The following is a 13,451-nucleotide window of genomic DNA, read 5'->3' on the forward strand; positions in this document are numbered from 1 at the left end:
CATTATGAATGTAACAACTTAAATGGATCATTAACTTAATGTCCAGTGCCACCTTCAGATGAAGATATCCTTTTGCATTTGCTTTCACTTTTCTTCAGTTCCCTCTGTGTTAAGAGCTGATTGGTAGAATGCTAATACTCTGACTTCACATATTGAGCATGGTAAACATTATAGTAGTTACAAAGCAGTATGATTTGCATCCTATTGTTAGTTGTTTGTTTTTTTTGTTTTTTTTTTAAGCAAAAACTCCTAAGTGCTTCATTGCAATACTATTAATTTTTATTTTTGAAATTAAGGGCATAATGTGTAATGACATAAAAGATGGCTTTGTTATAAGGCTGCTAAATAGCTGTTTTTTGTGGATTGTCATTATATACATGCTACAGTTTATTTCGTATGATCAGGTCTAGTGTATGGCCAGGGCTATCTTATAAAGGGGATTTTAATCTCACTGGGATTTAATGTTAAATATATGTAAAATGGTAGTTCTTAGTGTTATAAATGTAAAGCTGACTGAATGCAAAAAGAGATATAGAGTGTAACAGGCCCTGTGATTTATAGCCAGATGGAGTCACTGATGCATTCAAGTAACTGTTTTAAAGATGAAGGTAGCTCACTGGGTAATCTTGCACTCTGGGTCAGAGTTTAAACACACATTTGTTATGTCTGATTGAGACTACAGAGAGGACAGATTATTTAAGATGGGAAAACAACAATGAGCACAAAGCTTTAATAGCAGAAGTCTGTCTGGGCGTCTGCATGTCTGCTGACCTTTTTCCTGATTTCCTCTTCCTCAGTGGCAGAAAAACAAGCTTCAATCAGTTTGTTTTAATTGCCAAACAAATATACGTTCTGTTAATTAAAACTGAAATACGATGGCTTTTCTTTGTGTTGACTTCACTCGAGATACTCACCCACGTACAGTACCGTGAGATGTTTTCAATGAGTTTCTGGGGATAGAAAATGCAGTGTTGTTGTCATTAAAGCTGATGTGTGCTTCTTGATTGTTACGCCTCTCAGAGTTAAGTCTGTGTGCAAACAAAAGCCCAGTTCCTGTCAAAGACTAGGGGGTAAACTTTATCCCAGAATCCTCTCAGGGACGAACGCATTTCTCTGCTCTGTCTAATTATTCCTTTGGATTTCAGGGGTGGCTGGACAATGTTTTAAGAAGACAGTTCTCCAGGGATTAATTTCTCTCATGCTTTGCCTAATTAAGGTATTAACAAAATGTAATAAACTCTTGCCAGAGGATGCTTCAAAGCAGTGCATTGCTCATTGCTCCAGTTGCCCCATCAAATATGTATTTAATCTAAGTATAATGTAGTGGCTACAGAAGATAAACACATTTACCCACAGCTATAAAGCCTAGGAATCGATATAAACCATTTCTTTGTTTACTCTCTTGTTTGTAGTTTGATTGCCTTCAGGGAAACAGAGAAGCAGGAAAAACAGAGAGGCAAAGATTAAAACAAAAAAACAGGGAGTAAGAAAGCACTGTCTCTGTAGTCTTCGTCATCATCTCAATCATCACCACCATCATCAGAACTCTTCAAAGGATCCTGCCCTTTTGAAAAGTCGGGATATGAGGAGATCTGATAAGCTTGGGCTCAGGGTGGTGCTGCAGTCCTTTTGGTGTCAAACTCACTGGAGAGTCCGCCTGGCTTCAACCATTCTTTAAAGCTGAGGATAGTCTCAAGCACTTAGCCAGGATTAGCTGAAGAGCACTGCTTTGAACAGGACAAAGATTTCAGCCATCCCCACAGTACAGCCATTATGCCATCAGCAACCTGTCTGTAAGCATCAGATGATTTGCTCTAAGTGATGAGTTGTTTAAGTCTTTTTCTGCCAGTGATCATTAGAGTTGCCTCCCATGTTTTTTCATCAACTCTGAAATCCAATGATATTCCCAATATGCCTGCAAATAAAATCTGCTGTATGCCTGTTTATTAAATGTAAGTTGAGAGCAAATAAAATAATTGCAAAAAAAAGAATGATATTGATTGTAAGGCTCATTTTATAGTGAGCAAGCTAACTTTGATGCACAGAAACAAGGCTTATGAATTTCATGAGGTATCTTACAGTTTGTCATCCCTATTTGAATTATGAAAATTACATCATCACAATCAAAAATATTTTTTAATTCTAATTTGAGCATTTCTCTCACAGTCACTTTATAACTTCCTAATTCTTGATTAACTGTCTTTTTCTGGTCTCTCCTTCAAACCTGCAGCATTACAATTGGCCAAAAGAAGATAATACATGATATACTTTCCAAAGTCTCACTCTTGGCTTTTATTTTATAATATATTTTATGATATGCCTTATGACACTGCTCAATTTTTAATTACTCAGGGGGCTAGCTCCCAAATATATAACACTTGTGGTTATTGGATAAGTCTTGTCTGCATCTTTATGTTCTCTGGCCTTTTTGTTGCTCCCTTGGCTAGGACTAACACTTGTGTTGAGGAAGCTGTAGTTTCATGGCCCTTTCCTCTAAAGCAGCCATCCAAAAGACCGGGAGGCATTTGAACCTGCTGACAGCTCCACAGAATTTCAAGTTATACTTTGTCAACAAAGTATTTAAATAATGGCAAACAGCAGCTGGGGTCAGCGTGAAGTATTTTTAAGTACCATCGAAGAATTGTTTTTCTTATTGCCTTTTCTCTGTCTTGTTATGCTTCTGCTATAATTAATAATTTAATGCCTTTTAAAAAAAAATGTACTGGAAGTACTATGGAGCTGGTTTAGACCACATTTAACCACTGACCTTCTGATTTGGGAGATAGCCAACTCTTCCTCCTGAGGCACAGCTACCCAATGATGAAAAATAAAATAACTAAGAAATGGTAAAAGTAATGTGTAATCATAAAAATAGAATTTAACAATGAATCAAAGATTTCTTTTGCTTATGTTCGTTCACACTTAACTATAGGAACAGAGAGCTTTAATGGTCTGCTGTGAAAGGAAAGACCTTATTTTTGGCTGTGTCTGATGAGATTAAATATAAAGTCTGTTTCATGATTTATTGATCATCATGTGATGATTTTAAGAGCTGAACTTCAAGGTGTCTTTTTCTGTGTGTGCGACTAGAATGGGAGAAAAAAAGTGAGCCATGGAGAAACCTTTTAAAGATTTTCTTTTTCTTGTTTTGCTTGTAAAAAGATATTGATTTAAGTCTTCCCAACTTAGAAAAAACATTTTAAAGCAAAGATGATAGACATTGTTTCGCTATGCATTTGATATTTGTGGCATGACAATGATTTATAACTGCCAGCTCTTTGGCGAGCAGACATGCAATCATGCTTTGGTAATGCCAATGATTTAAAATATTATGTCATTAAATCTAAGCAGCAGCCTAAACCATACCCCCGCCATGCATCCTTTCCACAGATGCAACCAGCAAACAGTGTATTGATTAGCACGAGGATAGCAAGATAAACAAAATGTAATTTGTGACATTTATATGTATCGTACTCATTACACAAGACAGACTCAAACAGACTCGAACTTTATCTCATTCTTATGTTTCAGTAAAAGCAACCGTCATTCAATACTTACTACCTTCAGGTCCAACATGAGCTGCTCACTTTCACTTGAGAAGGCAGAGGGAAGGCAGACACGGGGCACAAGTATAAATGGAAACAAGGTCCCTCCAGTTGTGGAGATTTAACGCAGGGCTATTCACACTTTATGCCGCTCAAAAGCTTCAGCACCACGGACAGCTCCTTTAGTCTTTAGATGCCGTGTGGTCTCCATTAGCGACCCTTTTTACAGCAGCCAAGAATACTGGAGGCATGTGGTAAAAACGCACTCTGCCTATAGGAAAAAAATATATACATGTAAAATCAACAAAAATGCAAGCTGCCCCAGTTATGCGTAAATTATACAACTCTGCTGAACAATGCCTTAATCTTCCTGTCCGCACGGGTCTCACGGGGGATCATTATTCTTTAACAAAGCAGTGGGTCTTTCAAACTGCCCGTGAATGTATATAAGCACCACTTTTGCAAACTCTTTCAAATGACCGTTTTTATTTTTATTATTTCACAAGCACCACAGTAATTATGCTAATGTTAAACTCCCACCGCGCAGACTTTACAGTGCAGGGTAGAAAGCCAGTAAGCCTCGCTATATGTCCATGTCAGATTCGCTCTTATGTGAAAAATGTTGATTCAACGTTTGCCGCTTAGGCCTGCCAACTAAATCCTTGGCGATTTGGGCATTAATCCAATTTGATAGCCTAAGCTCGCTCCATTGCAAGTAAATCTCAGGTTGAGGTCACTGCTACGCTGCCAAACAAGGTAATTCTTTCCCTAAAGTCATTAATTACAGCGCTCAGACAAAGGCCAAACGGGTTTGTGGGGGCCTACAGTAGGACAGAGATGCCAAATCACGTCTTAAACTAAACCCTCTCCCTCCCCGACTGTCATAAATTCCTTGAACAGATAATGACTAATGGATTTGTGATTGTTGTGTGCCTGGGTTTATTACAAGCAACCACACGTCTTGTCAGGCGGTCTACATGCGTTACATTAGATGGTTTTCAAGAGATGCTCGAAGTACAAACTTCTGATCTTTATATCAACCTTAACACTAAAGGCTCCCCCCCCCCCCCCCCCCCCCAACACTCTTACACACACTCACACATCATCCTCCTCCCCTTCGTTCCGCACACCCAACCACCAGCACCCCCCAATCTTCGTTCATCCCTCTCTCCTGCTATTTGAATAGAGAGCCTGCGGAGCACTCTTTTGTTCAGTAGCGCTCAGCTGCTGGAGAGGTGAGCACCACTCTGGCTGGCGCTCATCCACTCATCGCTGCTGCTGATTCGACAAGTCCCCGAAAGACGCAAGGACACGTCTCTGCATCCAGGCGCACTGCACACGAAACGACACAGACCCTGTCTCCCTGTCTGACAGAAATTCCTCGGACTCGCGGGGCTTTTACGCGTCTCTTGGATGGTTCAGCTTCCCTGACTGTGGCGCTACCACCTGCACTGTATCACACAGACGCTCCTGTAAAGCTGCGGCATCGCTCTACATTCCTGTAGACGGGACCTGACTTGATCTGAAAGGTGAAGGCGAGTAGTCTTGTGTGTTTTTGCATATCTATATTTATTTATGAATTTGTCTGACTGACTGACTTATTTTAATTCCACGAAACGAAATGGGTGTTTCACGAATTTTGTTCACTTAAAGTCGATCATCATTTGGAAATGTCCTTGTCGGTACTATTCAAAGACAAAGATATGTGGCTGTTACCAAAAGAAATGTGCTTTATATCGCAAAAGTGTGTAGTCTTTGCAAGCATGCGATTCACTGCTTGAAGCTAGTTACTGCTTCCATAAGGCTATTTTTCAATTAATCCTTTTAGGTTTTGCTGTGTTGGTGATTTAGTTTTAATAAGACTCCAAAATGCACTTTGACAAAAGTTAAGCGATTTTGCTTTTTTCTGTCTGTTTGAATTACGTCGTAATTGTCCAATTATGCAGCATCTGTTGAAAAGTAATAAATGTAGCAAAGCGTCGCTCCCTCTTATTTTCTCCTTTGAGGCTGCTTATGTTCAAAAGGATGTTTGACAGCGCCGGTTACTGTACGATTTGGATCTGTATGACCATGAGCTCACTTCTTTGTAGTGAAAATCCCATTTTCTTCTCCTTTGGTAAGCCTTCAGGTGAGGCAGATGGGGACAGAGGGAGCTTTTGGAGTGGGTGTAAGTCGATAGGCAGCGCAGGCAGGGCTGTCAGCGCTGTCAGCGAAGCAAAGGAGGGAAACCTGAGACATTATCTTGGATGGCACTTGTACTCCACCTAAAGGGTCTCTCAATTATTTCTTCTGAAGAAAGGCTGGCATCTGGCAGAAGGAGCTCTAGGTCACAAACTGACTGAAAAGGAGGAGGTCCAGCCCAGCCTGCATGCCACGGTTCAGTCCTGTGTGGACATGGCTTTCATTTGCCTGTGTAGCAGCGAGGAGTGTTTTTTGTGGATGAAAAAGAAAGTAAAGTTTTGTTTCATTTTTCATGTTTGTCAGAGAACGGCAATGGAGCTGGAGTGGGGTTGCTCATGACCCCCTGGGAAATTAAGCAGAAATTCAGCCAAACTGTTTGTGAAATGGTTACTAGCCTCCCTCCCTCCCTTTTCTCACTCTCGCTGGGTTCTTATTCTGTCTTATAATTGTGTGTCTCAGGTATTTGCATACATGTGCACACATTCACTCAGCCAGCCAACCTAGAATTTGTCTAAGCAGTCTTCAGCCAAACAGATTATGCACCATTTTTATCTGATATTCCATCTCTCCAAATCTCCCACAACTACACAAATCTTTTGAATCTGTTTGGGCTTAGCATTGGCAATGTGATCCTTGATACTCCAGGTCTGCAAACTGACCAGCCTCATTTTCATTCTGTGACTGATTGTAGATAAAACATTCTCCTCTCACTGGTTGGGCAGCCATGTGTAGGTCTTTGTCTATCTGATAAGTGTGTGTGTGTGTGTGTGTGTGTGTGTGTGTGTGTGTGTGTGTGTGTGTGTGTGTGTACATTTATGGCCACCGATGCTTCCAGTTGCTGAGTTTTGCTGTTGGATGATATGGGCATCATCAGCTCCTGTTGCACTATTAGTATCTGGCTGCACATTAAACTGCTGTTTAAGTCCCTCTGCTTCTTTCTGCCTTGTCCACTCATGCATATTGCAGAAGGTTTCTGTGTTTGTCTTTGTGTCTCTTTCTCTTGCCCTGCACTGTTTGGACTCTCACTCATCACTCTTGCACTGGATCGCAGGCTCTACTGTTAGTGCTATTGTTCTCAGAAGAGGTATTCTTTTTCTGTGGCATTGCCAGTTCACTGCCCCCATTTTCACATTTTCTGTGTGATGAGGCATTACAATGGATGAACAATATTCCTTTAGAGAGTGGTTCATCGCTTCTTAGTGGCTCCTCTCCAACTGCGGTCAAGGCCAAAAGCAGTTCGGAAATGTTGTCATCACATCTCATGAGCATGGACAGAAAAGCAAGACAGAACGAAAGAGGAAAGAGAGAAAGAAAGAAAGAGAATGAAGAAGGGATGTAACAGACTGTGGGAGTTTTACAGCATTATCTGCTCTTTGCATGAGGTTGCGTTGTCACATATTTCAATAATGTGTCTTTTCTGGTTGGCTGCGCTCAGCTTAGTGCAGACACTTGTAGCGGAAGACGTGAATGGGCCAGAATTCAATTTTGCACTTGAGTAGTGTCCAAGCAAGTAAATTGGAAACTGTGAATTTTTACAGAGATTTCGCAAATGTAAGACATTAATATTCCTACAATGAACCTTCTGCTATGCTTAAAACAAACAAAGCCGCCCTGGCACAGGATGAAACAAGGGAAAGCTGCCAAGCAACTGCACAATATCAGTACAGAAGATCTCTGGGCTTGAGTTAGACTGTTTGACTGGCAAAGGCCTCCAGCTTGAAATCCTGTAGTTGGAAGGGTGTGGCGCTATGAATCAGCTGTGATCCTGCTGTGTGTAATTTTACAGTGGGAAGGAACATTTATTAATATGTTTTTTCTTTTGTGTGTTTTCGATAAAGGTTCAGAGCTGTAGGCTCACGACGTATGTTACAAATGGGGGTAGTTTTTTTTCCCCCCATGGTGGGAGAAGGGCCAGGAGGGATACTGGAAGACTCCTGCAGTGAGAGACTAATTTACACACTTACAGTACATAACCTGGATCCAATTAGGCAGTGAAAACACTCACAGCAGCCTACGCGCATATTCAATTCTGTTTGTATAAATGATCATGAGAGTGTGCGCTTGCTATTGTCTGTTCAAGTTACACGTGTGTCGCAGCAGAACCCTGAGCACACACGACCATAGATCACATTTTAGGCCAGGATCCACTTGGCACCTCTGTTCCCCCAGCCCCAGGGTCATTTCATTGGTTTAATGAATGCTGTACCTTTGCTCGCTGGACGACGTCAGTCTCCTTGATAGACAGCTCTGGGTCCCTCCATTCCTCCAACCTGACACCACCAACCAGATGGAGCGGAGCCTAAGTGGGCTGCTGCTAGCTTTGCCTTGGCTAATAATATAATAGCCTGGCATTAACCATGTTGAACTAGCCACTGTGCGTAGCGCCAAGCAAATGAGCAGCGCAGCTGGGCCATCATGGCAAGTGGCAGAGCAGACAAAGCCCAGGAGGCACAGAGGCAGAAAAAAAGGTAGTTTAGCACAATCCCTCCAGACGCAGCTTGTGAATATTCATCAGTCAACCTCTCCATCCCCACCTCCCCAAATCCAGCGCTCTCACCAAATGTATTATTCAAAAGAAGCATTTTCACTATTAAATACTATAAATAAGTAATGACATCTGGTAACAGTTTTTGTCTGCTGAATTAATGACAGGAGCACAGTTGAGTATCTTCCAGTGATTGGAGAAATTATTCCTGAAGGTGGATTTTTGTTAAGCCTTCCTTTCCCCTTTGTCTTGCCAGTTCAGTGTGTTGCCTCTTTTGTTAAACTCATTTGGCACATCAGTAAATCTGAATTGGCCCATGTCTCTATCATTCACCTTCTAAAACACCCAAGAGGAGAAGCAAATACTAAGAAGCTGCTTATTTTACCATTATGTCTGCATTTCCTTGCCTGAGCTAATCTTCGGAAAATGAAAAGCTCCCTGTTGGCTCTTTCTGTGGTTTCAGCACTGGACAGCACCTGAAGAATTGCCTGTTTTGTCTACCTCATTGTTTTTCTTTCCTGCCTAACAAAAACTCAACAGGGTTCCCACATCTTCACGCACATAGTGTACAACTGAAAGACGTCTTACTGAAGGATATCAGCTATAAAATGCTGGAATTATTGTTGTACAGACTGTATCTGTCAGACTCTGATGAGCTGGTAAACAGGGAGTGCTTGGAAAGCCTACAGATGGTCAATGTTTTCCACTCATGTGTGCTCCATTTCCCAAAGGAGAAACCCACATTTTTGTTGTATGTGACAACAAAAGTGTTCGATTTTAATCTGTAGCGGTACAGAGGAGTCCCCTGGATCTGCTCGTTGATTTCCAGACAGGAAGATCATAACTAAAGTTTGAGAAACACAAGACATAAGTGGGGAGAACAATAAGAAGGACGTCTTGTTACCAAGAGTGATTTCTGTCTGTCTTCCTCTACTTTAGCCTGCCACCTGGATTCTACACAGTGGGGCTATTTATGAAGCCGAGGCACCAGTATGATACTTATAAAGCCCTCCTCGCTAATAACAGATCTAGCTCTGGGGTTCCTGAAACCAATCACAGGGATTTATGGGAGAGAATTGGAAAGTAGTAAAATTAATTTTATTCAGAACCTTTGCACCCAGGTTAAGCTTATCCATGCACGCTGCTGCCAGGTGGGGAGAACATTATTCTAGTTCTGCAGCTGTTGATATTGGTTAGCACTTTTGAGCCACACAAAATAAGACACAATGTGATTTTCCCTGCTTGGTGTTATTCACGCAAATGTTGAAAAACTATTATGTTCAGTAGTCCTTAGTGCATGATTTCTGGAAAATTATTTGGCTTCAGAAGGTTTCTTGTTGGTTTATTTTGTCATTGTAAAAAAAAATAATAAATCAGTTCCGCTTTTTATTCTGTTCCCCATCCAGGAAAAAATAGGTTTCTGTAACCCTCCTGTCTGTCTCCCTAGAGGCAAAGAACTGTGAATCATATTTTTCTTAAAGGTTTTTATTGTTGTGGTAATATTGGCTTTTACTCTTGTTCACAGTTCTTCTGATGAAGCAGCTCTGCTCATTTTAATGAATCCAGACGCTCTCACAAATTAGATTAAAATATAACCGTCTTGGACTATGACAATCACATAAAAGTCACTCTAAAAATATAGTCTAAACTTTAATATGTAAATCTACTCTGACAGAAAGACCAAACCAAGCCTTCTTATGTTGTGTTTTATAGGGTGTGATCAAAAATTCAGAGAACAGGTCCATAAAAGTCAAAAGCCTTACCTGATTTAAAGTTGTCCGATTTCAGATTCAAGGTCATCTTTTTCAGGCATGTCCAGGGAGCCTTGAGTGTGGCTTCTATCATTAGCGTCTTACTGGAAGTCCTGTTCTGAGCACTTGCACTGTGCACTCTGCAATTTCTCTGCAGACCTCCACAGAGATTAAACGTCATTCATCTTGTGCTTCAAACTAACCCACATTTTGTGTGGAGGATCATGCTGGTAACGAGACCTGGGTTTCCATCCATGAACAAGTAGTTTTAAGTGAAAGACTCTATGCTTTCCAAGCCAGAGGGCACGTGTGTCATGTGTGACATGACAACCTCTCTGTTTGTCATAGTGTTTATCATGAATTATCATGATAACACTGTAAACATGGAGTTCCGATCTAATGTTTTGAGGTGTCTGAGGGAGAATGTTCAACTTAAAAATAAAAAATGTCTCTTTCTTGAGAATGTCCTGGTCTTGCCCTGGTCCCAGATAGTTAATAACCTAATGTATTTTGCACTTGTGGGGAAAACCAGAGATTAAACCATTTTAGAAAAGCATAAGAAGTGCTCCAAACAGAGAGCACTTTTGCCTCACAGCAAAAAAGATCCTTGATTCCAATGTGTTAATCACTGAATTGCTTCAAAAGAAATTTTTGAAGATATGTGAAGGGCTACATTCACGGTCACATTTAAATCAGGTAATCTCCTTCAAAAAGTATTTTTATTAATCACACTTCATATGTTATGTCATATAAGTAAGATGAGACAGAAAAACCCTGCTGGCACAAATATGTTTATAAGATTTGTATGTATATACAGTGGGGCAAAAAAGTATTTAGTCAGCCACCGATTGTGCAAGTTCCCCCGCTTAAAATGATGACAGAGGTCAGTAATTTGCACCAGAGGTACACTTCAACTGTGAGAGACAGAATGTGAAAAAAAAATCCATGAATTCACATGGTAGGATTTGTAAAGAATTTATTCCTAAATTAGGGTGGAAAATAAGTATTTGGTCACCTCAAACAAGGAAAATCTCTGGCTCTCACAGACCTGTAACGTCTTCTGTAAGAAGCTTTTCTGTCCCCCACTCGTTACCTGTATGAATGGCACCTGTTTGAACTCATCATCTGTATAAAAGACACCTGTCCACAGCCTCAAACAGTCAGACTCCAAACTCCGCCATGGCCAAGACCAAAGAGCTTTCGAAGGACACCAGGAAAAGTATTGTAGACCTGCACCAGACTGGGAAGAGTGAATCTACAATAGGCAAGCAGCTGGGTGTGAAAAAATCAACTGTGGGAGCAATCATCAGAAAATGGAAGACATACAAGACCACTGATAATCTCCCTCGATCTGGGGCTCCACGCAAGATCTCATTCCGTGGGGTCAAAATGATCATGAGAACGGTGAGCAAAGATCCCAGAACCACACGGGGGGACCTGGTGAATGACCTGCAGAGAGCAGGGACCAAAGTAACAAAGGTCACCATCAGTAACACACTACAACGGCAGGGAATCAAATCCCGCAGTGCCAGACGTGTTCCGCTGCTGAAGCCAGTGCATGTCCAGGCCCGTCTGAAGTTTGCCAGAGAGCACATGGATGATACAGCAGAGGATTGGGAGAATGTCATGTGGTCAGATGAAACCAAAGTAGAACTTTTTGGTATAAACTCAACTCGTCGTGTTTGGAGGAAGAAGAATACTGAGTTGCATCCCAAGAACACCATACCTACTGTGAAGCATGGGGGTGGAAACATCATGCTATGGGGCTGTTTTTCTGCCAAGGGGACAGGACGACTGATCCGTGTTAAGGACAGAATGAATGGGGCCATGTATCGTGAGATTTTGAGCCAAAACCTCCTTCCATCAGTGAGAACTTTGAAGATGAAACGAGGCTGGGTCTTCCAACATGACAATGATCCAAAACACACCGCCCGGGCAACAAAGGAGTGGCTCCGTAAGAAGCATTTGAAAGTCCTGGAGTGGCCTAGCCAGTCTCCAGACCTCAACCCCATAGAAAATCTGTGGCGGGAGTTGAAAGTCCGTGTTGGTCGGCGATAGCCCCAAAACATCACTGCTCTCGAGAAGATCTGCATGGAGGAATGGGCCAAAATACCAGCTACTGTGTGTGCAAACCTGGTAAAGACCTATAGTAAACGTTTGACCTCTGTTATTGCCAACAAAGGTTATGTTACAAAGTATTGAGTTGTATTTTTGTTATTGACCAAATACTTATTTTCCACCCTGATTTACGAATAAATTCTTTACAAATCCTACCATGTGGATTCATGGATTTTTTTTTTCACATTCTGTCTCTCACAGTTGAAGTGTACCTCTGGTGCAAATTACTGACCTCTGTCATCATTTTAAGTGGGGGAACTTGCACAATCGGTGGCTGACTAAATACTTTTTTGCCCCACTGTACACACTTGATCTTATCTATGTTTCAAACCAATAATCTTCTCACAAGCTCTGGCCACTAAAGTTAACTTCAGGTTGGTGCAATTAGAGGCTTATCAAAGTCAGTAGGATTGTTTTAAAGGGAACATAAATTTCCATACAATATGTTATAATTCATGTAATAGATGCTGAGATATCTAAGTCTCAACCAAACTGGTGTATGCTGAAATCAGCATTCACCTGCTGAGTGGCTAAAACCTGCAAAGATTTGTGTGCACCAGTTGGCTCGTAAAGTACTCTTTAAAAACTAAAACTAAAACTATCAAGGAACATTCAGAGAGATATGAGACAGACGGGGATATAGATACAGATAAATGGGGAAACAGTCAGTGTGAGCAGCAGCAGCTGGCCAACTTCCAGGCCTCACCAGGTGGATTTAGTCAATTGTGTCCAAAGTCAGCCTACAGGTGACTCTTGGATTTGTCGTCCATGACGGTTTACCCACCGACATGAGAAAATCTGCTCCTGGAGATGTTTGGACCTGTCTGTATTGCAGCTGTATCCAAGCACTCCTGTGTACGTGTGTGTGTGTGTGTGTGTGTGTGTGTGTGTGTGTGTGTGTGTGTGTGTGTGTGTGTGTGTGTGTGTGTGTGCGCGCACATAGCTCAGTGGGATCCATGGATATGCTGAGCTAAACAGAATGTGCCAGAGGATTAGAAAGTAGGTGAAAAGGTCAAACCAAGAGCTACCTTCATGTGGTCAGGGTTCATCTTCTTGGCATTCACCACAACACATCTATTCTGCTAATTTGTTTGTTATCTGTTTTTACAAGTTATCTCATAACCATATATGATAGTAAAATTATAACATCTAACATGAGAGGAGGATGTTAGTGAAGCTAATGTCCATTATGGACAGCACCTCTCACTCCCTTGCAGGAGACTATGGAGGCACCGAGCAGCTCCATCAGCAGTAGGCGTTACAGCCACGCCATCGCAGGTCCTTCATCACGACAGCAGTCACATTGTACAGTGCACACAAGTGTACAGAAACCGGCTATAATTTACCTGTATATATTATCATTTTCACTGC

The 13,451-nt window shown here is 41.4% G+C and overlaps 1 protein-coding gene across 1 annotated transcript in view; it reads left to right on the forward strand.

Moving 5' to 3' along the window:
- The first annotated feature begins 4,752 nt into the window (after window positions 1–4,752).
- The window catches only part of ncanb (neurocan b), a 186,069-nt gene continuing 177,370 nt past the window's right edge, over window positions 4,753–13,451 (forward strand). Inside the window, exon 1 of the mRNA XM_086281800.1 lies at window positions 4,753–5,074. The gene's annotated coding sequence lies outside the window, so the exon portion shown is untranslated. The remainder of the gene's footprint in view (window positions 5,075–13,451) is intronic.

The sequence above is a fragment of the Aulonocara sp. 'chitande type north' Nkhata Bay genome, linkage group LG23, assembly GCF_057382095.1.
Source record: "Aulonocara sp. 'chitande type north' Nkhata Bay isolate Kocher_YH1m ecotype deep benthic linkage group LG23, A_spYH_male_GT1.1, whole genome shotgun sequence".
NCBI lineage: Eukaryota > Metazoa > Chordata > Actinopteri > Cichliformes > Cichlidae > Aulonocara > Aulonocara sp. 'chitande type north' Nkhata Bay.